The sequence below is a fragment of the Sparus aurata genome, chromosome 17 (assembly GCF_900880675.1).
Source record: "Sparus aurata chromosome 17, fSpaAur1.1, whole genome shotgun sequence".
Classification (NCBI taxonomy): Eukaryota; Metazoa; Chordata; class Actinopteri; order Spariformes; family Sparidae; genus Sparus; species Sparus aurata.
Genome location: NC_044203.1, coordinates 14131565 through 14136697, shown reverse-complemented (window position 1 = coordinate 14136697; position 5133 = coordinate 14131565). Strand labels below are relative to the sequence as shown.

The window sequence follows — 5133 nt, the reverse complement described above, 5'->3', positions numbered from 1 at the left end:
TTGATTATCACACTTACAGTTCGCTACTGATGCTATGTGGTCCCAATTCTTTGCATTTAAACTTTACATTTGCCTCACACATCCACCTGTCTTGAGAACGTCCACCCGCAGTGAGGCTACTACCCAGCCACAGTATTAGGTATTCATAGATGGAAAGAAAACCTTCCAGGTATTGAACGTTTATTTGGCAGTTTTTGCCACAAAAACATTTCAGAATCTCTGCTTTGTGCCATTGTTCCACATGCCATTGACTCCTGAATGGAGGTATTATGTGCACCGGAGTTCACACAAAGTTTGCGGGAGAGATTATGGAGGAGCCTGGGAGCCGCGGTGCACAAGGTTATGAGCTAATTCCTCAACAACAGTGAGCCCAATGAGTGTTCCTGGTGCCGCGTAAGACCGCATGTGCGATATGTGTGTGTATTTGCGTTTACGCGGCACATGATCTTACAGCATTATGTGCACTTGTACATGTATGCATTCTGTCTGTTGACTTTACTACATAGTTTCCCACCGAATCAACTTTCCACATTCCAGCCATGTCCTCCTCCTCTTCCTCTTCCTCCTCCTCCTCCTGTTATCTGTGTTTATCATTCCAGCGGCTGATACACAGCAACATTGTGCACGTCTGAATAGCATGAATATGTTGACTTCAAAACAGTAACAGTGTGACTTGTAAAGTTTTGGTTTGTGGATCAGGCCTTGGAGTGAAAATAATCGTGCTGATAAAATATATATTAGACAAAGCAGCAAATAAGATCGAAACACATACACTCCGCTTGTAGACACACCATAGGATCTGTTTTAAGTCAAGCAAACGTCGGCTCTGTGATTGCTTTGATTTATTTATGTGAAAGACGGAGATCTTTCACACCGGAGCGCTAATAACACGCAGAGGTGTTACTCCATCGCTGGGAGAGAGAAACCTTGGGGCAGGCTTATGCCCAGGATTTCAATGGGGCTCTCCAGTGGGGTGCAGTGGGTGATTTGCATCGCCCCCCTCCAGGCACTTTCATCCTGACCCGGCAGCAGTGTGCACGTGGCAGAACGGTAGCCAGTGCTGTTGCCTGGACAACTGATCGCTGGATTACAGGTCGGGAGAAGGCAGGGTGAGGGAGAGATGAAGAGAGGGAGAGGCAGTCAGCGTTCGGATCGGTGGTCTTCTATCCCGGTCCTGCTGGTTTTTCATTTCGGCCGACTAATGAAGGACTGTTTTAGGCACAACATGAACGCAATTAACTGGCCGGTTGGAAAGAAAACCATCAGTGCTCTGCGGGCTGAGATTTAGGACCAGACAGTGTTTTAAATAGGCTGTCAGGGAGGATGTTTTTCTCACTGGGCATACACGGCTTTATGCAGTTTCACCCAGTCATCCTCTTGAGAAGCACCATATTGTATCCACATGAATTGAGTGAAAGGGCCATGGGTTCAGAAGGCTAGCTCGACATGCTTGGACTGATAACTGATGGCCGTCAAACCAAAATGTTATTTCAGTTCAGTTCGAACCACACTCAAGTTACTCTGTCAAGGCTCTGCAGTACAGGTCTTGTCAAAGTGCACATCTGTTCCAATAATATCGATTCGAATAAAAGGAACTTATTATGCAAATGGATATTTTGAAACAGCTGATTTTTGATGTACTTATGTCCAAAAATGCAGCGTACAAATTGAAATTGAAAAGTTGTTCCCAGCTTCTCAAAAAACAAAACAAATAGAAAAAAACAAAAAAATATTTCGGATGTGGTAAAAAAAAGAGGGAAAAATAAATAAGAGAAAAAAGAACAATGTCAATGGGCACATGTTTTATTTCCATTTAATACATAATGCTAAATTCAGTTGAGTTAATCGCAGTGATTCCTAAAATGCAGTTATCAAACAATACTTTCACCAGGGGACCTCATGTAACTTAGAAATGACCTTGCCACGTTGTGTTTTGTGCCACGCATTCACGCAGGATAAGCAAAGTCTTTATTCTATTCATATTTACTGACATTATCATGATGTCAAGCAAAGATACACATTTGCAGCCTATTAAGATCAAGAAACAGACAATTCACAGACATCTGCCCCCGCTTGAGCTGCAGAGAAAGGCCCACCCGTTTATCCTTGATCACTTTGAGGAGGTTGTTTCCAGTGAAGAGTTTCAGAATCTCACTGTGCTGGAACTCTCTGACATCCTAGAAAGAGACGACATCACTGTGAGAAAGGAGAGGACTGTGTGCGAGGCCATCCTTCACTGGACTGCCCACAGACTGGAAGAATGAAAAGGACACCTGCTCGCCCTCTTGTCTAAGGCAAGTTCTGCCACTAGCTTTAGCTTGGATTTAGCTGAAAGCAGAAAAATCAGTATTGTAAGATTACCTGGGTGCTTTCAAACCTGTAGCTCCACTATTAACAAACTGAGAGCTGTAAGCTTGAAGTCATGTTAGACCACAGACTGTGTACAAAGAAGGCAGAGTTTCCAGGTAGGAAAAGTGAACCCACTGCAGCTCAATTCAAAGTTTTTCTCTTGCTTTCTCTATGTAGGTCCAGCTGTGATTGATATGTCAGGATCACCTGGGGACAACTGTGATGTCCAATAAGCTGCTGGATAGCAACGCTGAGTGCTTTCAAATGGTGAAAAAGATCATCGCCATCCTGTTGGCCATCTGAGGCAGGAGCGGAGCTGATCCAACGCCATTGAGGCGCATGACATCCGCGCTGACCTCTGGATCAACCTGACAAACATTCAGGAGCACTCTAGTGCCTATCATGGCACTGCATCCTTGATGGGTGTGTCTACTGTGTCGGTGGCTTTGGGATGGTGGAGTATTACAATAGTGTTCACAGAATGGATCTGAGCACACACACCTGGCAGGAGGTGGCACCCATGCACTTCTGCTGCTGCTCTGTGCGCATCACTGTGCTGATTGGATGCGTCCATGCAATGGGAGGTTCTGATGGGCATTTACGACTGAGCACTGCAGAGCGCTACAGGCCCGACACCAACCAGTGGAGTGTCACTGCACCCATGCAAAAGATCAGGAGCGACGCCAGCTGCACAAAACTCAACGACAAGGTGGCTGAAGTGAAAGAGCAGCTGGGACTAGTAACAGAGAGATGTATGGTGCTGACTGGAACACTGCTAGTTTGATTTTCTATCTGCTTGAAAGACGAGTTAGAGGGACTTCAGACCTGGTATTAACATACATCCTGAGTGATTGATCACAGGTGGACAGATCAAAACTCCTCAGTTCACACCTGACAGTGACCACCTGCTATCTGACGTCCTCGCACAAACAGAGACAACGTTTTCTATACCAATAAAGAAAAACCTTTATGTATAACATTTGACCAATTACCGATACGGCCTAAACAGATTTGTTGCAGACAAAATTGCTCCCAACTCAGCAACATACACATTTTTTTAAGGGAGTCCGTGGATTTTCTTCAGGGGTGACAAAACTGTTGCTTGTATTGGTAAACTTGACATGTTTACTGTCAATACATTCTTGCAAGTAGGATGCAGAAGCATAAGCAGAAGACACTTTATACAAGCCGAGAAACAACTTAATGTATTGCATATAATGCCGAATTTACAAGAGTTCATGAATTATTTAAAATTAGTCGTAGTTTGTTCGCAAAGTTTGTTAAAGTTTTCCCTCACACCATAAACTCTTGAAATCATTTGATTTGTTATGGGAGTCTGGGGATACTGGGGTCAGTAGTTCAATGGTTAGTTGAGAAAGACGGTGCACTCACAGACATCTGCTGCTAACATTAGCTGAACCTCTAAGTGACACAGTTCCAAATCACCTCAATATCTAATTTCTGTGCTGCAGTGTATATATTTATCAGCCAACAGCAGCACTAACATCAGATCAGCTGCAATTTATTTTTCAGCAGGACTATTAGATTTGTTGCTAGACGCTGGGTCTCAGCTGTAATTCACCTTTCTGTATCATTTGCGTTAATACAAGGAACAAAGTCGTGCATTGAGTAGTGCTAAGTAACTTAATGCCCCTCTCTTTCTTCCTAGATCTACATTTGTGGAGGTTTCAAGGGGAATGAGTTCCTGGAAACCTGTGAATATTACAGCCCAGAAACCAACCAGTAGACTGTGATCGCCCCCGTGAACAGCCGGCGCAGTAAAGTTGGCATCGTGGCATATGCAGGCCGCGTCTTTGCAGTGAGTACATGAATGTCAGCCTCTTGAGACCAAATGTCTGTACCAAATTTGTGCCAGCAATCTCGTAGAGATTCACTGCCTCCTATAATTTCGAGTACTACGACGTGATGACAGATGAGTGGTCTGAGGCCTGTGACATCGCGATTTTCTGCAGCGCCCTCAGCTGCTGCGTGGTGCGTGGACTCCCCAACATGACCGAGTGCACTTTGTGCCGTGACGCTTGGCCACTTTTAGAGTTGGGGTTAACGAGGAAGAATCCACCTAACAGTCCGTCACACGGTCCGGCCCTGTACTGCCATCCACACCGGCAAGACTCCGGCATTAAAAAGATGAAATACATTTCTCTGAGCATTAAGACAGCTGCTTCTTCTGAACTTTCTATAATTGTTCACTTGGAGTGAGACCTTATTTTGGGTTACGTGAGAAAGGCTCTGTGTTGATCCCAATCTGACATATATTAACATCGGAGTGTTTTACACACTCCTGCTGTTTATTTGTCACGTCCTGTCTAATGGCTTGCCAAAAGATGTGGCCCCAAATGCATGACAGTCAAGTAAAAAACAAAAAAAAAAACATATAAGAGCTTTAATCCGGGCAACAACACTGTCAAAACAAAAGACTAAATAAGATACAAACCAGGAGGAAAATCAGGGAACTCATGTAGGACTGCTAAATCAGAAGGGCAGAGCACATCTAGCTCTGATTGGGTTTTTTTTTCCGGGGGTGTAAATTGTTCCCAGCCATGATTTTAATGGTTTAAAGTGGACATTTCCAAATGAGCTTACTTTTAATCTTGTGCAAGAGAAGTTCTTCTTTTGTAAATATCAATTAAGCACAAATTTTAGTAGACCATTCCACCACAAGATGCATATGGTTGGTACAGAACTGAGCTGTATGCAGAACAACACATAGTATATGCCTAAACAGTACATACAAAACTGTTTATTGTAAAAACTAATCTAAAG

At 43.8% G+C, this 5133-nt stretch overlaps 1 pseudogene; it reads left to right on the top strand.

The window, feature by feature from the left end:
• Nucleotides 1–2000: 2000 nt before the first annotated feature.
• Nucleotides 2001–4569, top strand: LOC115567204 (kelch-like protein 10; annotated as a pseudogene).
• Nucleotides 4570–5133: the final 564 nt, after the last annotated feature.